Below are 23,339 nucleotides of genomic sequence, written 5' to 3' on the forward strand. Positions count from 1 at the left end.
GGAAAAGTTCAGAAATTCCACTTTGGATATTTACAGTTCAAATTCCTACAAGATATTCAAGAAGAAGATTGAGTAGGCACTTAGACACGTGTATGGAGATCACAACAGAAACTCAGGTTAGAGACATACTTTTGAGACTTATCATCAGTGATTAGATGGTATTTAAAGTCATGAGACTTGATGAGATCACCGAGTGTATTTGACAAAGGCAACCAAGAATTGAGCAAAAAGCACAATGACATTAAGCATGAGGATGTAGAACAAGTTGTAGAGACTGAGATGGGAACAAATGGTAGGAAGAACATTAGGAGAGCATGATTTCTTGGAAGCCAAGGGAATAAATAATTTAAGAAGAATTGGATGATCAGCTGGATCAAATGCTGCTAATAGGTCAGGTGATATGAGAACCAGAAGATGATTATTTGATTCAGCAACTTTGAAGTCATTAGTAATCCTGACAAGAGACATTTCAGTGGTGAGATGGAGGTAAAAGTCATGTTGGAGTAAGACCAAGAAAGAATGGAAGAAATAGAAATAGAGTTATCAAATATAATAATTTTTGTTATAATATTTTTATCTTCTAATTTTCTTCAATTCGTCAGTTCTGTATAGGTGATCCACTAGCCTGATTAAAATGATGAGTGAGCCGATGGTGGCTCTATAATCCCTCATTACCTGGTATCCTCTGTCTCTTTGGAAAAATTTCTGCCCCTACAAGATGTTTGCCATAGCTAGTCTTCTGCCCAGGTGGGCTTTGTCTCCTGGACTGTATCCCTATGTCTCTTATGCAGGATGTAACCTGCTGCATCAGGAGATAGTTCAGTATTTTCCAAGCTGTTAGCATTGCCTCTCTTTGCTTTCAGGGATATGGTACTACTTTCCCCACAAGAGATATTGCTTGTCCTCAATGGTTTATTTTTAGTCATATCTGCTTTATATCTAGAAATTCTTTAGCATGGTTGGCATAATAATTTATTTTTTTTACACAGTGTCTAAGACTGATGTATTGTTTCCACTCATTTTAATAATTTCTGGTCATTTTTATTTAATTTGTAGGAGGAAGGCAAAGGGATAATGATCATCTATGTTTATGCCACATTTCTGCAAATTTGGCTCTATAAAGTCATATTTCCATTACTAGATGACTGACCTTGGGTAAGTTACTAAACTTTTATAAAACTCAGTTTCACTATCCATAAAGTGCATGATGACACATAAAGGGTTACTGTGAAAATTTAAGTGCTTGGCACAAGTTAAACTCTCATTAAGTTTCTGCCACTTTGAAAACACACAAGGATATTCAAGATATATGAGCATCACTGTTTGTCTGTTATTGGCAATCCTAAAGGCATCTTTAAGCACTGGGAGAAGACAGGTTGATTGAACATACAACACAAAGAAACAGTTTTTTTCCTATTTCAGAGATGCATTGGGAGGAGGTAGAAAGAAGTGCATTTTATTGCCAAGATTTAAAAAAAAATAGTTCTGGAAAAATTTGCAGAATTTTTGTTATTAATAGGACACATTACACAATCATGTTTTGAAGATTAAAAACACGATAGCAGAACACCAGGAGGCATACTGCTCTTGGATTCTGTGATTAAAGGAAACATTTTTGTGTAGCCCTAAAATTAATTTAGAGTATTTCCATTGCCTTTAGGCATATGGCAGAATAATGTAAGGTCGCAAGCTTTAAAGATAGCAGTCATCACCAAATTCAATTTCTTCATGCTGACTGCAATTTAGTTGTTTTTCCTTGAAGAACTGTTCTAATTCAGGGAATTAATAAGCAAAGCAAAGAATTTAAACCTTCCTGCCTTACAAATTATATTGAAGCTCTGCAGTGAATGTAGAATACTAGCAAGATTTTTTTTAATTAGAAAATTTTAGAAAAAAAGAAATTTATATTGTACATCTTATTTTTAAATTTTTAAACATTAAACAGTCCCCAAAGTTCTGATTTTTGTTTTAGTCAACATACTTATTCATTTTCTAACATACTTAGGAAAGCAGTTTTGTTTTAATGTCAACAATATTTAACAGTTTTGAAACTGAGAGCATAAATGTTTGTATTGCTATACTCAGAAGTATCAGCATATCATGGTGATGAGATCCTGATTTTTTCAAAATAATTTCACTTTTAAAGTTTCAAAATATTTACATGTAAAAAGAGAAAAAGGAAAAGGGGAAAATGGAGATTCATTCTTTAATCTATTTATCTGTTATCTATTAATCTATTTATCATTTATTGAACAGGTATTCTTTGCAAGTGCCTAAACTATACAAAAGAACTTACTATCTTATGGAAAAAACAGTAAATAAACAGATAATAAAACAATTTAGAGGTGCTTCAATGCTCAGTCAGTTGTCTGCCTTGACTCAGGTCATGATCTCAGGATCCTAGGATGGAGTCCTATATGGGGCTCCCCGCTGAGCAGGGAGCCTGCTTCTCCCTCCCCCACTCCTTCCGATTGTGCGTGCTCTCTCTCTCTCTCTGTCAAACAAATAAAATCTTAGATTTTTTTTTTTTTATTTACTGTCACAGAGGAAGTTCTTGGAGATGAGAAGACAGAGACCCAGACAAGGGAAGGAGAATAACTGTGGGTGCATAGAGATGGCTTTCAAGATCCCTGTGCTGTAAGTTAGATGTGAAGGATGTGGAAAGGGCTTTACAGAAAGGAGTAGCATTTATAAAAACTCAAGACATGAGGAAACTGGTGTGGTTGGAATTAAAGAATAAGAGGTGGGGAATGGCAAATTTAAGGCTGTATGAGTAGAACCCCGATCAAGAAAAATGTCTTTCAGACAAAGGCTGTATGATTTTACTCACATGGGGAATTTAAGAAATGAAACAAACAACCAAAGGAACAAAGAGAGAGAGAGAGACAAACCAAGAAACAGAGTCTTAGCTAGAGAGAATAAACTGATGGTCACCAGAGGGTAGGTCGGGGGGGGGAATGGGTGAAACAGGGAGTGGGGATTAAGGAGAGCACTTCTTATGAACACCAGGTGATGTATGGAATTACTGAATTATCACTATATTTTCCAACTAATATTAATTTAACACTTGATATTAACTATACTGGCATTAAAAACTTTAAAAATAAAGGAAAATGTCTTTCATTGCAAGGAGTCTTGATTGAATCCTTGACAGGTGAAGGTTAACTTTTCAGTGTCTGATTACTGAAAGAGCTGCTTCTCTGAGAAATAATGGTCATCCTAGGGCAAAATAGCCTGACAGTGATGCCAGGTAAAAATAAGAACCAGAAGATGTTCATACAATTCAGTAACATAACATCAGTAATAACCTTAAAGAGATTTAGAATAGATGCCATGAACCAAGTCAGAGGAGTAGACCAATGAACCTAGAAGAATCTCTATGTTCTACCTGTAGTTGATAACCATGAAAATAAAAGTTATATAAAGATGCACACTGTAGATGGCTACATCAAAGTTTTTATAATTTTTTTTAGATTTTATTTATTTATTTATTTATTTGAGAGAGAGAGAGAGAGCATGATTGGGGGAGGGACAAAGCGAAAGGGAGAAGAAGACTCCCCACTGAGCAGGGAGCCCTATACTACACGGGGCTTGATCTCAGGATTCTTGGATCATGACCTGAGCCAAACATGGAGGCTTAACCAACTGAGCCACCCAGGTGTCCCTCTAAGTTCTTACTATTAAAACCTCTTTCCCAAAGGGGTTTAACTAGGGGTCTCTTTAGATGAATTCTAAACTCATAGGCGACTCCATCCTCAGAATTTAGGAGTAAGATCAGAAAATATCACTGTATGATATTGAAAGTAATAATCATCTTCACAAAACATGTATTTATCCATCTTCAAAGGTAAGTCAAAGAAAGAAATGATTTGTGGAGGCTCTGTTGATAACGCTGATGTGGTCACAATTACTATCAAGTGAATAATCAGTCTCTCAAAACTTATCAAGTATTTAATATAAATTGGGGAGTAATGAGTTGTAACATGTCTAAAAGGCTGGTGACAGAATACTAAGATGACAGCTCATATATATAAAAAGTTTGAGGTAAATATATGTTAAGTAGAAGTCTTCTAAGTAGTATTCATGTATGTTACAGGGTTTACAAAATGGTCAACAGATCCTTGCAAACGTTAAACAAGATGTTCCCACTTCTAAAAATACATATATGTTTGGTATGCTTGTATATAAACATATACATACCTGTGAATATATAAAGATATATGTATATAGATACATAGGTTTGTTTTTATCTGGTAAAAATTATTAACTTTGCTACCATTTTATGCAGAGCTTTACACTGACTTCTTAATTGGTTCATGGCCAAATAGCTTCCACCCTCTGGGAGAAGGGTGATACATCTACATATAGAGGTGATGGCAGAGGCATCTTTATCTCCTTCTCTTGCATCATATTGCACACATTTCTGCTTACACATGAAGAGTCATTCTAAGCAGACACAGGACGAACACAGCTATTCAAAGATTAGGAAATACAAACGAGCAAATTCAAGAAGCTATGAACCATCTGATGTTATAAGAATGTAAGGAAAATGCATATGAGTGAGGAGATGCAGTGAAAGTACAATTACAAATCTTGTAGTATTGATATTAAGGCATAATTTTTCCACCTTTACCTGCTTCTCCTTTCAGGAAACTAGTGGGTTCTGTGCTCATTGTTTTGTAAGTAGGATATGGTAGAAAGGAAAACAGGACAAGACCTGTAAGTCCTTATAATTTTTATTTCCAGAACCTATAAGCATCAACTAGGGAGAGAATTCCTCATATAAACAATGGTTATTGAAGGAAGCCAAGGGAGGCAGAAGGCTCCCATCTATGAACCCCCCCAAAATAAAAAGATATCCCTTGAACTATAGAGAGAAAAGAAGGTAGAGAGATACATAGAGATAGAGAGAGGTAGGAAGGGAAAAAGTGAGAAAAACATGAAGAGAGAAAAAAAGAGAGAGGTGTTGGTGGGTCTGGCAGATCTCAGGGGATCTAGCAAGTCACCACAGAAAGCTCTGTGGTGTGTCTAGGAAGATGGAGCCCTGGATATTCTCCAATATATTCTGTGGTCCATCTTGCACAGAATAGTTTAAGTCACTGGACCTGGAGTGATCCAATCAATGTGGTAATCTATATTTCATTGTCAAATTACTGCAACAAAGTCAAGGAATACATTGTCCTCCTCCTCTCAACTCTTGCCTTGATACTACATAAGACTCTAGTACTGTGACAAAGCCCTGGGAGGTGAATATGGGGAACAGTGATGACCCTTGAAGGAACTGAGATGTTTCACCCACAGTGATAAAATAGAGAGAGAAATTAAGCTGAATTATAGAAAATTAAGTTGATTTTGAGATGAGATATTTAATAGTAATTGCATAAGGACTTTGGACTTAATCTGGAAAGTAATTAATCTGGTAACAATTATAGGAGTTTAAGTGCAGGAATTTAGCATCATGGTTCTTTTCATTTCTTCTCTTCTCTTTTCTTTTTTTTTGGGGGGGGGTCTTCCAACAGTATATTAGAAAGAATGTAGACAATTAAAAAAAAAATAACATCATTGTGAACATAAATTGACGCTTTCAGCCTGGGAAAGCCGAATCAAAAAAAGAAATTAAAAGGTCCAATAGTGTATCAATTTTTTTTTCACTCATTTGCCAAATGCAAAATTGGTCTAGATGTACAGACCCTCAAACAACAACATATAGCCTTTCTTTGTCCTCCATGCTAAGAGATATAAAAGATTCAGGGTCAAACAATACCAAATGTACAGGCCTCAAAACCATTGATGTTAGGACATTCACTAGTTTTAGCTAAGATATATTAGTTTTCACATTGATATTAGGACATTCACTAATTTTAGCTAAGATACATCTGAAATACTGACAAGTGATTACTTATAATAAGATGAAGTAAATTTTTTGAAAAATAAAACATTAATAATTCTGGAGGATATACCAAAGGAACAAGTACCAGTTTAAGGTATCAAACAATTTGTTTCATTAATCATTTTGATTCCATGTTCTAAAACCCAGAATTTAGTTATCTTTCTTCTAAGCCAAGAGCTTCCTGTCATGTCAGTATCTGTATTATGAAATAAAGAAGACTGAGATAAAATGCTTTTATTTATCACAATGGCTGTTATCAATTGCCTAGGACTTCAACAGTATCATGGAAGTCCAGGGAAAGTTCATGCATAAAGTTATTGCCTTAGCTGACTTAGAATTGCCCCATTCAATGATACAGAGCAACCCTTGGTGAAGCCTTTTAAAAAAGAGACGGTGAAAAATGGGTTAACAGAGGCAAATACAGCATCTGCTTTTAGAGCTACTGACTCAGGAATTCTCTCAATTATGAAATATTGAAGAGAAGTGATTTTTCATTCTCAAAATCTGGTGATGACAACATTCCTTACTCCAGAGCTGGCATCATTGCTGTCTTGTGAATCATCGCCTGCTCCAGCTACTGATAAATCTACATCCTAATCACCACCCATGTTGTTCTTCTCAGAGAAGTGATCAAAATTCCATGTGTCTTCATCTGAATCATCTTCCCAGTCTTTCCAATGTTGAAGTCCACACTAAACCAATTAAGTTTTGCCTTTTCTTTTGTTAACCTTGGCCAGGACTGACCAGATTCGCCTTTTGTAAACAATTAAAAATTGATCTATTCTTTTATGCTTGGAATCATTTGGACCAATCCAGTGAAAAAGATCAATTTAATGTAAATGTTTAAAATTATCACTTCCTCTAAAACAACTGAATGTAAGGTTGGATTTTTCTAAATTTACATTAATATCTTTACTGTCTTCACAAAATTTAATGAAGATATAGTCCCTTTAATTGTACCACTTTGAAGAAGCTGGTGAACCTAAGAGGGGTATAGGTGAATGGGTGGGTGGGGATCTCTCCAACTCTTCTTGCTTCCCTCAGACTACAGCAGCAGGGGGCTCCCCCTGAGTTCCCAGATTGCACCAAGGGGAGAGAACCAACTCTCGTCTTGGGAGAGGAAGAATGTCTCAGCATCACAGTTCTCTATAGAAGATTGTCCATGGAGGAGATATTAGAGGTTAACGTGCCTTGTTTTTAGAGAGAGGAGGAAGCAGGCTTCCTGTTGAGCAAAGAGCCCGATGTGGGCCTCAATCCCAGAACCTTGGGATCATGACCTGAGCCAAAGGAGCAGGGTTTAACCCACTGGGCCATCCAAGCGCCCCGTTAACGTGCCTTGTTAACATGCTTTCTGGTAAGTGGAAAGATACATTCTTTATTGTACATTAACAAAATTGGGGCTTTACTCTATAAATCGGTATCCCTTGAGGTTGTTTTTTGTGTTCTAGAACATGAGGTCAACAGCATCAGGGTGAAGTGAGTCAGCTGGATGTGTGTTTTTCTCCAAACAAAGCACTGAAGGGGCTGATTATATGGATTTGGGGTCTGAGCAAAAGAGGGGAAAATGAGTTGACAATAGTGGCAAGGGTGTTATTTTAATTATGAACTACGAACTTAGTCGGTAAGAAGGGACTATCGAAGAAAACTTGCACCAGAGTTAAGCAGGCAAATGAAGACCCTTTGACTTGCTACAGGGGAGAGAGACTGAACTCTACTTCCCTGAATCAAAAGGTTAGAGGGATGGTCTCCTGGGTGGCTCAGCTGGTTCAGTGTCTGCCTTTGGCTCAGGTCAGTCCTGGCATCAAGCCCCGCCTGGGGATCCCTGCTCAGCCTGGAGTCTGACTTTCCTTCTCCTTTTGCACCTTCCACTCATCTCTCACTCTCTGTAATGAATAAATTTTAAAAATCTAAAAAAAAAAAAAAAAAAAAAGTAAGAGGGTTGTAAATGCTGAGATAAACTAGTGAAAAAGTACTGGAGGTTGGTCAGTGGAATGTGCCCAGTACACTGAATCAATCCTGAGTTTGAAAATCTTTGTGATTAAGCCACCTGCATTTGCTAATAGGCACTTATCAAGCTAGGCTTCTATTCTTCAATGGGAGACAGGGGTGCTATCTTTCTTGATGGTTACACTTTCAGAGATGACTCCCAGGTTCTTGAAAAAGACATTCCTGGGTTGTAAAACTGGCTAGAGGTTGGGAGAGGATTTACCTACATTTCCAAAAGCGTAGAGAAAGAATTTGCAATTATGAGCATTTATAAAGTAACCACTCTAAGAAAAGGGAGATTAAGGGCCTATAGTCAGGAAGAGACCTGCCCCAAATTTAGTCAAGCTGAGGGGAATGTTAAGGCCATCTTGGTCAGTGAATAGAAAAGGTGGTGAGAGACACAGAAATCACATCAGGATAAATGGATTATAGTTTCCAGTTTTGTCAAATAATTTTAAGTGGTAGCCTACATTGGGAGTTAGGAAACACGGGTCTTATACAGGTCTTAGAGAATAGTGACTTTTTTTTTTTTTATCCTGTGACAGTAATCTTTCCTGCTTTAGGAAGGAAAAAAGTTGGTGTATTAGAAATGAAAATGGATTGCATGTAAGGCCATCTGACATTTGTTCTCAGAATTCCTGCTGGTTCTTAATATACTGAAGTGCATCCTCTTTAGCAAGTAAGTTAACTTTGTAAATCATACCATAATCAGTAAACCTCAAAAAAAAAAAAAAGGGAAGAAAATAATCATTTAGGGTATACACACCAAGTATCAATAGATGTTCGATATTTTCTCATGGATTATTTCATTTAATTTTCACAATTCTTAGAAGTATGTAAGAATTAATCCATATTTATGGATGAAGAAACCAAACCTAATGCAGTTTTTGAAACTTAATTAATGTATTAATCCAGCTTTGTGTTCTTTGTTATTAAAAAAGGCGTCTTCATTGTCACTGTCACTACAGAATACGGAACTATAATTGTGAGACCGAATGTTCCCTATAAAAACAGCAGATCTCTCCAATATGAGGAGTTTGAGAGGCAGGGAGGAGGGGATGTGGGGGGAAGGGAAGGAAAAAAATGAAGCAAGATGGGAGAGGAGGGAGACAAACCATAAGAGACTCTTAATCTCAGGAAACAAACTGAAGGTTGCTGGAGGTAGGGAGGGAGGGATAGGGTGGTTGGGTTATGGACATTGGGGAGGGGATGTGCTATGGTAAGTGCTGTGAAATATGTAAGCCTGATGACTCACAGACCTGTACCTCTCGGGCAAATAATACATTATATGTTAATAAAAACAAAACAAAGCAAAACAACAACAACAACAACAAAACCAGTAACAAAACAAAACAAAAAACCCCTGCAGCAAACTTGGTTATTGTCAACTTTCTTCTCTCTGGTGTGATCATTTCCATATTATACTTTTCCAAATACGCATTTTCTTAGTATTTTACTCAAAGACAACCACTGTGTAGATTGTTTTTACTCCAGGGAGGGTCACTGCCAACAACTTGTACAGACATTTTTTTTTATTACTAACAAAAGGAATAATGGCTTTCGGCTGTTAACCAAAGAATAAAGCAGTAAGCACCTAAATAGTAAGTTTGCTAAAGTACCTTTTTACTTGAAGCTCCACATTTTGTAAAATTATTGACTTTGATATGCAATTGACGTCCTGTTGAGGCCTTTTCCCATCCATCTCTAAACTTGATATATATAGGTTACTTTCATTTTAATACACACTCTAAATCTACTTGATAGATGTAGAGGAAAAAAATAGTCTGACCTTAAAGTAAAAATTCTTTAGAAGAAAACACGGTATTTCTCCATTTCAATTTTAGAGCAACTGTCAATTTAAAGTGTTCCATTGATTATATCATCTTACAGGATTTTGATGATGTTAGATTTGGAAATATAACAATTTCTATTTATTTTAACTGTACATCAGCTTTAAGGATTTGTCTTCAAAATCAAATACTTTCCAATTCAAATTGCTTTGTTTTCATTGTAAGTATTATCTAAATACAATAGATTATGTTGAAAAAAAATCAAACTAGTTGACTTTGGATGGCTATTGATTACCAGATGATAAAATAATATAAATGGCATAGTTGGGCTCCAGAAAATTGCTAAAATAAAGGCAATTCATACTGAAACATCCAAAATTGCCCTTATTAAATCATGTGCAAGCCAACTCAGTTTAAAGTGTGCAATGAATTATTTTCATGCTATGAAGATGGCCAGGGTTTTGGATGTGGTTGTCAGTCCTTAACATTCTCTAGAAAAATGATCTGAATTGTATAGATCTATTTCATGCATTTAATGAAAGAGTAAATGTTACACTTACAGATCAACTGATGCCGCCCCTTGGTGTTTATTCTGACTTTCTGCAGCAGAGAAAATTGTTTTCACTGCATAGGCCAGTGAGTAGATTGGTCATTAGACTAGCATCTTGTGGGGCTTTACCTCAACCCGGACATTTGCATACATTTCCCCCTCATTTCACTTTATTGTCTGTCTTTCTTTCTTTCTTTCTTTCTTTCTTTCTTTCTTTCTTTCTTTCAGAAAAGCAGGAGAGAAATGCTCTGGCAAATTGCAACTACCTATGACGATTTCATGAGAATTTGAAATGATATTTGCCAAGTGCAAAGCACTAGATGAATACACAGAGCAACATGCAAAATTACCAGGAGGAGACTCAAAGAGGATTTTATAACTTTATAGCTCTGTACTTGCTTTGATTTTAATATCATTTCCAAAAGTAATTTATTTTGTTAATGGCTTTATTTGGAAATAACACATTATAAATAGGAAATATAGATACCACATAGCACAGATAAAAGTGAAATTATGTACACTCCAAAAATCCCAATGGGAATGTTGGCTAATCTAGAACTACAGTTTCCAGAATCATCCTTCCTGTATAGTTCCAGCGTGGCATTGGTCACAATAGAAATTTGCATAAGATTTGAACCAATGAATCAGCAGCCATCAACTCCCTAAAGTCATCAAACTCACCATAGTAGGAGGCAGAGAAAGGCAGTTGTAGAGGGGCTGGGGGCTTCCAGTGTATCCTCACTCTGAATTTTTCTCTTCTTTTTGACCACTGACTCAGCGACTTATAATGACTTACAATTTTCCAGCTCCCCTTTGTAGATACTTATATGTCTCATTCTGATGATAAATTCCTGAGTGCATAATATTCAGAGTGGCTCTGTTTCCTTAATTAAAGCCCAACTAATCTACTGAGAACATTTTCATTAGTATTCACTTGTGCATTTCTTTTTTATTATTTTTCAATTGATTCAGTCAACATTTGAGAGTCGCTTTTCTTTGTCCCTCCTTCCTTTCTCTATTTTCTTGCTTCCTTTTCTTTCTGTCTTATTATTTATTTATTTATTTATTTAAGATAGAGTAAGCAAGAGAGAGCATGAGTGGAGAAGGGCAGAAGCAGAGGGAGAAGCAGGCTTCCCTCTGAGCAAAGAAACCAAAGTAAGGCTCCATCCCAGGATCCTGGGATCATGACCGAAGCGGAAGGTAGATGCTTGACACCCAGACACCCCACCTGTTTGTCAATAATAAATTATTGTTATGTGACTTGAATAAATAGTATTAAAATGATGTGATTTAGGAATCAAATTATTAAGACTGTTTTCCTAATGAACATTCTGATTATTTGACTCTAAGATCCCACCACCTTCATCAGTCTCCTTGCAGTTAACTGTAATCCAGTGTTGTGTGAACATAATACAATTTGCCTCCATTTACAGAAATGTTCATTGTCTTCTAAAAATAATCAATTACATGATTTTGTAAATAATGGTAAGTGTAAATATCATTTATAAAAGACTAAATTTAGATTAAGGAGTGACTATGGTTACAAATTATATTTGCTCTGTTTTCTTTGTAAAATATTTTTCTTAAAATACTTACTCTTTAAATATTTTTCTTAAAATCCTTACTCTTTAAATAATATATATACTCTTTCTAGTGACTAGAAAGAGTATATTAACTGACTTCAAAAAAAAAAAAAACTTTAAGTCAGGAAAAGCATTCAATCTGGATATTGCAGTTATTATGTTCAAACGAGAAATTTGTAAGAAAGAATTACCCAACTGAATTAGTCATAAAATCAGCATGGACCCATGGCTTTAGGTACTAGCACTCACTGATCTGCTTTACTGGGACCCAAAAAATTACCTTCACTTTCCAGAAGGACAACATGGCAAATGTGAGCATGTATAAACTCTGCATTATAATAAATCTTTAAATATAGACCCTCTCCACCTAAAAGGAGATCTGTGTTTTCCTTCCCTTCATCTTGAATTTAATTTCATGATGAGAATTCTATTGAGTTAAACTTGTACAAAATAGTAATTCTTGTCCATGTATTTTTTTTACTACTCTTAATTTTGCTCTTTGCTCTGTAGCCCTTCCATTATTAAAACTACAAAGCAAAACAAAACAAGGTTAACATGCTTTGCTCCAGGTGAAATAATGCACAAAGTATTTCAGTACTTGTTTCAAATTCTCAGCTCTGAGTTCCAAAATATACTCTTGATCTTTATAACATAAACAATATCCTTGAAAACAGTTTGAGAGGGATAAAGATTTATGCAATCTAAAGTGTCAGAGAGTAGAGAACTTGCCACATGAAGTTGATACTATGAATTCCAGAGGAAGATAAATGCAAGAGGTATTAGTGTGGATAATATCAGCTGCTGGAAAGAACAGATCCAAAGGGTATAAAGACCTAATCACAACAGAATGTATTTCTAAATCACCGAACCATCCAGTGCAGGTGTTCCTGGTTGATAGGAGGTCTTCTCCATGTGGGGATCCAGTGACTTGGGCTCCCTCCCTCTTGTGGCTCACTCATCCCCTCACACCTCCTTGCTATCTGAAACTCGGTGTCCAGCCAGCTGAAGGGGAAATTAAGTGGAAAAAAATCACCAGCTCTTAAAAAGCTTTGTTCCTACATCACTTGCACTCATACTCTGTTTATAAGAACATTGACTTCAAGAAACTAAGATGGGGTAATAATAGCCAGGTTCTTGAGTGGTATGATGTTTTTCTATGTTAGTAAATGGAATAATTATTTTATCACCTCAAGAGTTATCTTTCAATGTCTAATTGGCTCTTGGAGAAGGTTCCCTTATCACCACCTAGAATGTATCCAAATCAGCAACTGAAAGGAATAGAAGAATTATCTCCAAGTTAAGACACTTTGATAATGCTGAGGTGACCTACCTCTTAGAGAAAAGTATTTTACTATCCTTTGTCAGTAAGCACCTGGTTCTGTCAATTCTTATCTTAAAGATTTTGGTAAGTACTTTTTTTTTTCCATTTGAACATAGTGCATGTTTATTATCGCTAGTGCATTAGACATACAAGCTTTTGACAATAAGTGATTTTCAAAAAGAACTGAGTCTAACCTTTGCTTCCCATCTGGTAGTATTCATATATGAAATGGAAATGTGGCTGCATAAGTGTGTCTGAACCTTCAAATGTTCTATCTTTCAGCTCTATTCAGGAAAATAGGTGGTTAATTCCATGTTTCTGGTACTGCTAATTCCTTACTGAGTAATCTGATCTTCGAAAGCTAGAAATCGAAAATTAAGAATAAAAGTACACTTTAGTTGAGACTCTAAACCTTGCTTTAGGAATAATTCTAAAAATGTTCTCCAGGGGCACCTGGGCGGCTCAGTCAGTTAAGCATCTGCCTTCAGCTCAACTCATGATCCCAGAGTCCTGGGATGGAGCCTCGAATTAGGCTCTCTGCTCAGCAGGGAGCCTGCTTCTCCCTTTCCCCATCCCCACTTGTCTCTTTCTCCCCTTCTCTCTCTCTCTCAAATAAATAAATAAAATCTTAAAAAGAAAATTGTTCTCCAAAGATTCCTGTAGCTGGTTATTCAATCAAATACTACTCTAGTTATTTCTGTAAAGGGACTTTGCAGATTAAATTCAGATTATGAACCAACTGACCTTAAGAAAGAGAGCTTATCCTGGTAGACTTGATATAATCACATGGAGCCTTAAAATTAGAAGAGGAAAATAGAAAAATATGTGGTGGGAGACAGCAGAGGAGCTATGAGACCAAAAGGGATGTCAGAGATAGTCAAAGCATGAGAAGAACTCAATCCACAATTGCAGTCTTTGAATATGGAGGAAGGGGGCTCTGACCCAAGAAATGCAGGCAGTTTCTAGAAGACATGGGTGACTCCCAGTCAGCAGTGAGCAAAGAAGCAGGAACATCAGTTTGACGGCCACAGAAAACTGAATTCTGGTGCATCCTGAACTAGCTTGGAAGTGAATTAAAATCCGAAGTTTCTATAAAGCAATGCAGTCCTGCCAAGAATTTGGCTCTTTGAAACCAGAAGTAGAGAATGAGATGAGCGATGTGTGTACGTTTCTGACTTACAGAACTTTAACATAATAAGCAGCTCTCATGGTAAGTCTGTGCTGAATCTGTGGTAACTTGTTACACATCAGCAACAGACAATACGTGACTTTATGGGCCAAGAAAACCAGTGTTTTTACATTAAGTAGCATAAACTAGTGGAGTGGAAGTGCCCATTGGTGCTTCCTGAAGTTTTAAAAATCACTTCACCAAATGAAGTTTTTAAAACGTTCCCTAGAAAACATATACTGTATTATCAGAGTCCAGTAATACTGTTTTACAAGGAACTAGGACTTAGGGGAAATCAGGGCAAATATGTAACATTGTTTGAGTTTTAACCTTATGTTCAGAAATGTCATTACTTCACAGATATAATCTAGCATATTCCCAGTCATCCTGGATTGTATTGCAGCTGTGTGTTTTCAGGCTTTGTAGACTAACGACTTTGGTACATATTTTCACCCTCTCAAATTTCGATTCTTTTTTTTATTTGCTACATGAAATCTTGACATCCCTTATGTTGAATTACCTTGACAAAACTGCCTCTAATTCTCAGTGATGATCCATTTGGAGACAACACTGCACTCGTATTTGAAAACACTTTCTGAAGAGACATCTGATATATACAAGTGCTTTAAAAATCAATGAACTTTTAGAAATGGTGACAAAATGATAAAGCAGCAAACTTCAAAATCTTGCTAAAGGTTTCCTTTTGTATCAACAAACATTTATTAGGAATCTACTGTGTGTCTAGGACTTAAAAAGCTAGGATATAACGAAAAAACAAAATCAAGTTGGAGCCAGACAGATCTAGGTTTGAATCAATTATCTAACCACTGACTACATGTAACTTTAGGTAAGTCACCCAATGTCTGGGACTTCAGTGGTCTCACCTGTCAAATCAGAACAGCAATTAGTTTCTTCACAAACTATACAGAGGGGAGTAAAACCATCCAGAGGAGCATGTCTAGTTGATCTTTATTGTAGGCTGAATACTAAGGCTCTAATCCCTGGAACCTGTAAATGTTAGGAAAAAGGATCTTTATAGCCCAAGTTATGATTCTTGAGATGGGAAAATTATTCTGGCTTATCTGCATGGGCCGAAAAATGCAAGCACTAGTGGCCATTAAAACAAAACAAAAAAAAAACAAGGCAGATGGTTTTGACACAGAAGAGAAGAAGGCAGTGTGACTATGGAGGCTGATTAGAGGAATGTGGCCCATAAACCAGGGAACATCAGCTGCCACCAAAAGCTGAAGGAGGAAGGAATGCATTTTCCCCAGGAGCCTCCAAAAGGAGTGCAGTCCTGCTGATACCTTGATACCAACACAGTGAAACTGGTCTTGGACTTCTGGTGTCTAGAATGCTGAAAGAATGCATTTCTGTTTTGTTTCTAGTTACCCAATTTGTTGTCATTTGTTATGGAAGCCACAGGGAGCTAACATAGTGTTCAATGAAAGTTAGTTTGCTTTCCCATCTTTAGCAAGTTTTTGTCTGTCGTGGTACTACCTCATTGGGACTTTCATTCTATTTTCATCATTGGAAATGAGACATCATATCTATTGTAATATAACTGTGGTATAACACTTTCATCTAGTTATCATTTTACTCAATAAATTTATTTGGTTAAAGTTATTCCTACACGTTTACTAACAATGAGGGTTAGCTACTCATTGTATTAGGGCATGTAGAGGATGACAAGATAGACCAAGTCTCTCTCCTGAAAGAATCTGTAATCTGCCTTAGTAGTTACATTTGTATAAGACAATTTGCACTAAATAGGTTAAAAATTTTCAGAAAATCAAAGGAGGGAAAGATCAATTCCTACTCGAGAATCAGGAAAGGCTTTATGGAGGAATTCACCTTTGATCTGTGTCTTCAGGAGAGCTTATATTTTACACAGGTGCAGAGATGGTGCAGGGAAGAATAGTAAACAATAGGGAAACTATGAGCGAGCTTAATGGGACCATCATATGCCCAGCAAAATGTGGGAGGAAAAGCTATTTAACCAGAGGAATAGAGAGACATATTCATGGCATACAGTCTCTGGATATTGTCCAATAACTTCATATGTTTTGAAACCAAGGCTACCCCCTTATTTTTTAAAATTGCATGATGTTTAATTTTTTTAAACACTGGAAACTCTATCAGAGCTACAAAAGTCTTTCAGAGACTGTGATATGGGGGGCCTAGCAGAAATGTCCTCAAGTAATTAGCTAGGTCATGTGAGACAATAACAAGAAAACTTACAAATAGTAGTCTGGATATTTCAATTTTTTTAAAAAAGATTTTTTTTTTTTAATTTATATTACAGAGAGAGAGATCACAAGTAGGCAGAGAGGCAGGTGGGGTTGGGGGGAGCAGGTTCCCTGCTGAGCAGTGACCCCGCCCCCCATGCAGGGCTTGATCCCAGAACCCTGAGATCATGGCCTAAGCCAAAGGCAGAGGCTTAACCCACTAAGGCACTCAGGTGCCCCTACTTCAAGATTTTTTTTTTAACTACCAAATTCCTATGTGAATTTGATACTGAATGAAAGCAGAGGAGAATACCAAAGTTTACGTGCATACTTTTTTTCCCCATTGTGTTTTAATAATGAAGCCCCTATAACTTTAAAATGTTTACATTATTCTCTTCTTTTCAGGCAAATATGTGGAGCCCAAAGCAGTAAAGCCATGATATGATTTTAGTTTAAAAGTCTGCAGAAGAGGACAGCATTCAAACAGCTGAAGACGTAGTTTCATCAAAACGCAGCTGGCTGTTTTTAGTGTGACGATTTGGTTTTCTCACACCTGAATGTTCTTTAAATCGATCTACTGCCACTGTAGGTGTTTGGGGCTAAATTGGAGGATCACTATTCATTATCGTCTGAGGAGACTGTCTCTCATTTTACCATAATGTAGAATAGGTCAGGAGAGGAAAGGAAGAACAGCAAAACCATCCAGGCAGCGGAAGGGGAGAGAGATTGATGAGCCATGGAAGCAAGGAAGGGACATTAGACAGTTTGCTCCTGGAGCTCATGTAAACCAACAATGGAAATAAAAAATGTGAAAGTGAGAAGATGGAGGGAGAACTATGGAGAAATCAAGTGACACTTAAAAAGTTAAGTTTCACTACTAAGTTGGTTGGGCAGGTAAGTTTCCTCTCCTTGATAAGTAAGGGAAATGAACTCTCATATACTCAAGAATAGCTGGATATTCTGATATATATTTCTAACACGTTTCCTCTGTACATGTTGTAGACGACTAGCTACAGAATCTGGTTGTACAGCTGTAACTATTTTGAAGATAACTGATTAAATGAGTAGATAGCAGGCCTTCACAGCTGTATAGGATTTTATGATTTTCATTCAGTAAATCTAATCCCACTTAATTTTCCCAATGACTTGAGTGTAGCAGGCATATGTTCCACTTTCCGGGCAAAAAAACCATAGATGGCAGCTTGCCAAGGACACCTAACCTCTAATTTGTTGATCTAAGACTCCAACTTTAATCCAGGGTGTTTCCCATCAAACTGATAACTGACTGCTATCCACAAAAACTGATGCAGCAATAGTTTGATGAAAAACATTGGTAAGTATCAGACAGTGATTAACAATAATGGTTATTAAAAAACATTTTAAGTGTTGACTGTGTTCTAGTCTTCTATGTGCTTTATCCTACAACGACCATATGAGGTAAGTGTTAATATTACCATCATTTTTTGATGGGTAAATTGATAAAGGAGGAGGTTACTGAGTACCTAAGGTCATACAGATAATGTGAACCCAGGAAGTTAAGCTTCAGATCTCATTTTCCTAACCAGTAGGTATATTACTTCAAAATCAGGTATGTAAGAAACAAAATTACTTTAGGTCTAGTTTCTACTCATAAACTAATAAACAGTCACTCCTAAAATGCCGTGCTTCATTTAATTTGGGCATATTTACATTTTGCTCCACAACAACCATGGCCAGAAATACTCAGGCAAATTAGAACAGAAAGGTGATTTGAGTTACTGCAGACACCCAATTTAGATAATTAAGACTTTCCTATTACATTTTTCTTTGGATATGCAAGAACTGACTTTTGCAGAATATATAGGTTACTTTGAAAAAACTTGGGAAATACTTCTTATAGTCAAAATCTAAAGTTTATGGGGAGAGAGAAAAATGTTCATCTATCTTGTCAGTATTTTCTTTATCATTTCTGGCATCTTATCTGTCTGGATTTCTGATGTAACAAGTGGATCTGTGGATAAATTTTAACTTTCTACTTCACTCACCTAGGATAAATTTTCCAATGTCAATCATTTACATTTCAGTAGTAGAGAAGACTGCTACAATATACAGATATTATTTATTCCATAAGATTAAAAAAAAGGGGGGGTGCCTGAGTGGCTCAGTGGTTTGGGTCCTCTGCCTTCAGCTTGGGTCATGATCCCAGGGTTCTGGGATCAAGCCCCACATCGGGCTCTCTGCTCAGCGGGGAGCCTGCTTCCTCCCCTCTCTCTGCCTGCCTCTCTGCCTACTTGTGATCTCTGTCAAATAAATAAATAAAATCTTAAAAAAATAAAATAAAATAAAAACTTGGCTCCTTGATGTTGGGTGAGCCCATGAGGCTAGCCTAGCCAATGAGGTGTGAGCTTTCATCTTTCAGTGGTCAAGCACGTCCCCTTGGGGAAACATATAGAAAGGGAAGTAGAGAGAGGGTGACTGAACCTGGCTCTGCTTCATGTTAATGGAAAGTAAAAGTGGATTGTAGGGAGAAGCTGAGTCCAAGATCCAACATAGGAAGACCCTGAACTCACCTCCTTCATGAATACACTGAACATATGGGCAGTTCTTTATATGTATAGAGTAATGCTCCTGAAGAAAAACTGAGGGCTAACTAAACAGCTTCTGTACAACAAAGGGTAGAGGGAATCCATATAGAAGGGCAGGAAAGATAGAGACATAGTGACCACAGGAAACCCCGTCCTGGTGTTGTGAACTGCAGTGGGGAGGGAGAGTACTGAAGGACCAGGTGCAGAGTGGTTCACCCTGAAGCACAAAAATAAAGCCAGCGTTTAAAAAGGCAACTAGAATTTGAATGAACCAGGCCTTGAGTGTCTGCCAAATGGTGGGGAACTTGTTGAGTGTTCTCCAATGTCAGAGGGGCTGGTGAGTGCCATTGTTATGTTCCTTTTCCACCTTGACAGCACAGATGGAAGGAAGCAGGGTTCAGGCACCCTAGTCAGCCTGACAACAGCTCCAGCTGCCCTGGGGCACAGAAAAAAAGCTATGATTTAAAAACAATCAGAATATAAAGGAAATGGCCCCAAAAGGGGCTAACAAGTGTCACTGTTTATGTTCACCCTCCACCCAGATAAGCATAGATGGGAGCCGGGTATGGGCACCCAGGCCAGCGGGCTGCCCTACAAAGCCCTGGACTCCTATACCATACCTGCCATCCCCCAGAAAGGCTCCACCCAACTGCCTGAGCTCCAGTCATCCCACCAAGGCAGCCCCAGTTCAGCAGCAAACACCAGGACACCCTTGGATAGTGTCTACTACTGCTCCAGCCGTCTCACCAAAGCACTGCAGGATACACCAGGCCCAGACCCACCACAGCTCCAGATGACCTACCAGAGGACCTCCTCTTTGAAGCACTCCAGGACTTCCCAACCTGTATCTGCTTCAGCTCCAGCTGTCTTGCTAGGGCACTGTCTGCAGGGAGTGTGCTGGAACCACCAGGTATATGCCTAGCTTCAGCTCTTGCCATCCTGCCAGGAAGCCCCCTGCACAGAGTGCACCAGTACAACCTTGCCTGTGCCCACTTCAGCTCCAGCAGTCCCACCCATGTGCCCTATGGGCAGAATTCCCTGAAACACCCCTCCCCAGGCTGCACCCACTTCAGCTCCAGCTGTCCTGCAAGGGTGTCCCCTGTGAGGAATGCCCTAAAACCCCATGGCCTGAGCCCACTTCAGCCTCAGCCCTCCCACCAGAGTGCCTTGTGTGTGGAGTGCTCTGGGAAGTCCTGGCCCACGCCCACATTGGCACCAGCCATCCTGCCAAGAAGGCTCTGATGCAAGCTGGCGAAAACCACCAGACAAATGCAATCTACGTAAGGGACATTCCCATAAAGCCAGTTCTTCAAGACTAGCAGAAGTAGCTGTTCTGTCTAATTCAGAGAAACAAACACAGAAAGTCAGACAAAATGAGAACACAGAGAAATATGCTCCAAACTAAAGAAAAAGACAAAGCTCCATAAAGAGAACAGATAAGCTTACTTAATAATAAGCTACTTAATAAAAAGTTCAAAGTAGTGGAAAGAAGGGCCATATGTACCCCTAGCAACAATGGCCACAGTTGCCAAACTATGGAAAGAGCCAAGATGCCCTTCAACAGCAAATGGATAAAGAAAATGAGGTCCATATATACTATGGAGTATTATACCTCCATCAGAAAGGATGAATACCCAACTTTTGTATCAACATGGACAAGACTGGAGGAGATTATGCCAACTGAAATAAGTCAAGCAGAGAGAGTCAGTTATATGGTTTCACTTACTTGTGGAGCATAAGGAATAACATGGAGGACATTAAGAGAAGGAAAGGAAAAGTGAATTGGGGAAAATAAGAGGAGGAGATAAAGCATGAGAGACTATGGACTCTGAGAAGCAAACTGAGGTTTTGGAGGGGAGGGGGCTGGAGCTATTAGGTGAGCCTGGTGGTGGGTTTTAAGGAGGGCACAGATTACATGGAACGCTGGGTGTGGTGCATAAACAACGAATCTTGGAACACTGAAAAAATAAAATTAAATTTAAAAGAAGTTCAAAGTAATGGTCATAAAGATGGGCTGGAAAGAAGAATTGATGAATTCTGTGATCATGACCCAAGCTAAAGGCAAACACTTAACTGACTGTGCCACCCAGGCATGCCCAAAATATAGTACTTTTAGAAAGGGTTTGAACTTAAGCAACCAGCACTTTCCTATAGACTGCTCTATACTTAGGAACCTCTATATGAAATTCATGGTAACTATAACCTATAATAGATAGCCTATAATAGATTAAAAAAATAAAGTGAAAGGGCTCCAAACATAACTAAAAAGAGCTATCAATCACAAGAGAAGAGAGCTACAGACATAGAGAAGAACAGAGAACTCCAAACATAAACAGAAATCAATGAAGAAAATGGCAATAAGAACACACTTAGTCAATAATTACTTTAAAGGTAAATGTTCTAAATGCTCCAATCAAAGGAAACAGGGTGACTAAATTGGTTAAAACACAAAAAACAAAAACAGGACCCATCTATGGCCAGCCTGCAGATACAGACCTAAAGATACATGCAGATTTAAAGTAAAGGGGTTGACAAAATTATTCCATGCAAATGGAAATAAAACAAAACAAAACAACAACAACAAAAAATAAAACCTGGGTAGCAATACTTATATCAGACAAATAGACTTTTAAAAAAGACTAACAAAGGACAAAGAAGAACATTATATAATGATGAATGGATCATTCTAAAAATAGTATATAACAACTGTAAATATCTATGCACTTAACATATGTGCACCTAAGTACAAAAAAATGAATTATTAACAGACATAAATGGAGAAATTGATAGATACAATAATGTAGAGGATTTTAACACCTACTTTCATCAATGGATAGATCATCCAGACAGAAAATCAATAGGAAACAATGTCTTTGAATGACACATTAAACTAGATGAAAACACATATATACCTCAAGCAACAAGAAAAATCTCAAACAATATAAACTTATACTCAAAGGAACTAGGAAAAGAAGAACAAAGCTCAACTTTAGAAGGAAAGGAATAGAAAGGCCAAAGCGAGAACACTGAAATAGAGAATAAAAAATAGGAAATGTCAATGAAACTAAAAGCTGATCTTTGAAAAATAAATAAAATCAATAAACCTTTAGCCACACTCATCAAGAAAAAGAGTTTTGCTTCTTCCTTGCTGATTTGGATGCCTTTTATTTCTTTTTGTGTCTGAATGCTGTGGCTAGGACTTTGAGTATGGTTTGTTTTTGTTTTTTGTTTTTTGTTTTTAGATTTATTTATTTATTTGAGAGAGAGAGAGAGGGAGAGATAGAAAGTGGGGGCAGGGGGAGAGGGAGAGAGAGAGACAGAGTCCCAAGCAGACTCCATGCTGAGCATGGAGACTGACATGGGGCTTGATACCACAACCCTGAGATCATGACCTGAGCAGAAACCAAGAGTCAGAGGCTTAACTGACTGAGCCACCCAGGTCCCCCAAGTATGATGTTGAATAGAAGTGATGAGAGAGAGGACACCCTTGTCTTATTCCTGACTGTAAAGGAAAAGCTATCACTTTTTTCCTTATTGAGGATGATATTACCAGTGGGTTTTTCATTTATGGTCCTTTATTATATTGAGATATGTTCCCTCTAAACCCAATTTGTTTAGAGTTTTTATCAAGAATGGACATTGTACTTTGTCAAATACTTTTTCTACATCTGTTGAAATGATCATAGAGTACTTATCCTTTCCTTTATTGATGTGTTGTATCATGTTGATTGGCTTACCAATACTGAACCACTCTTGCAGCCCAGAAATAAATCCCACTTGACTATTGTGAATGATTTTTTCACGTATTGTTAGATTTGGTTTGCTAGTAGTTTATTGAGTTATTTTTGCATCTGTGTTCATTAGGAATATGGACCTATAGTTTTCTTTCTTAGTGGTGTCTTTCTCTGGTTTTGGTATCAGGGTAACACTGGCCTCATAGGATAAATTTGGAAGTTTTCCTTCCTTTTCTATTTTTTTTAATAGTTTCAGAGGAATAGGTATTAACTCTTTTTTAAATGTTTGGTAGAATTCGCCTATGAATCCATCTGGTCTTGGGTTTTTGTTTGTTGGGAGTTTTTTGATTACTTGTTCAATTTTTTTGCTGGTTATTGGTCTGTTCAGGTTTTCTATTTCTTCTTTTTTCAGTTTTGGTAGTTTGTATGTTTTTAGGAATGGGTCCATTTATCCCAGGTTGTCCAATTTGTTGGCATATAGTTTTTCGTAGTACTCTCTTATAAATGTTTGTAATTATAATTGAT

At 37.4% G+C, this 23,339-nt stretch overlaps 1 pseudogene; it reads right to left on the reverse strand.

The window, feature by feature from the left end:
* Positions 1–6,387: 6,387 nt before the first annotated feature.
* LOC132018683 (prostaglandin E synthase 3-like) lies at positions 6,388–12,711 on the reverse strand (annotated as a pseudogene).
* Between the last annotated feature and the right edge of the window lie 10,628 nt (positions 12,712–23,339).

The sequence above is a fragment of the Mustela nigripes genome, chromosome 5, assembly GCF_022355385.1.
Source record: "Mustela nigripes isolate SB6536 chromosome 5, MUSNIG.SB6536, whole genome shotgun sequence".
NCBI lineage: Eukaryota > Metazoa > Chordata > Mammalia > Carnivora > Mustelidae > Mustela > Mustela nigripes.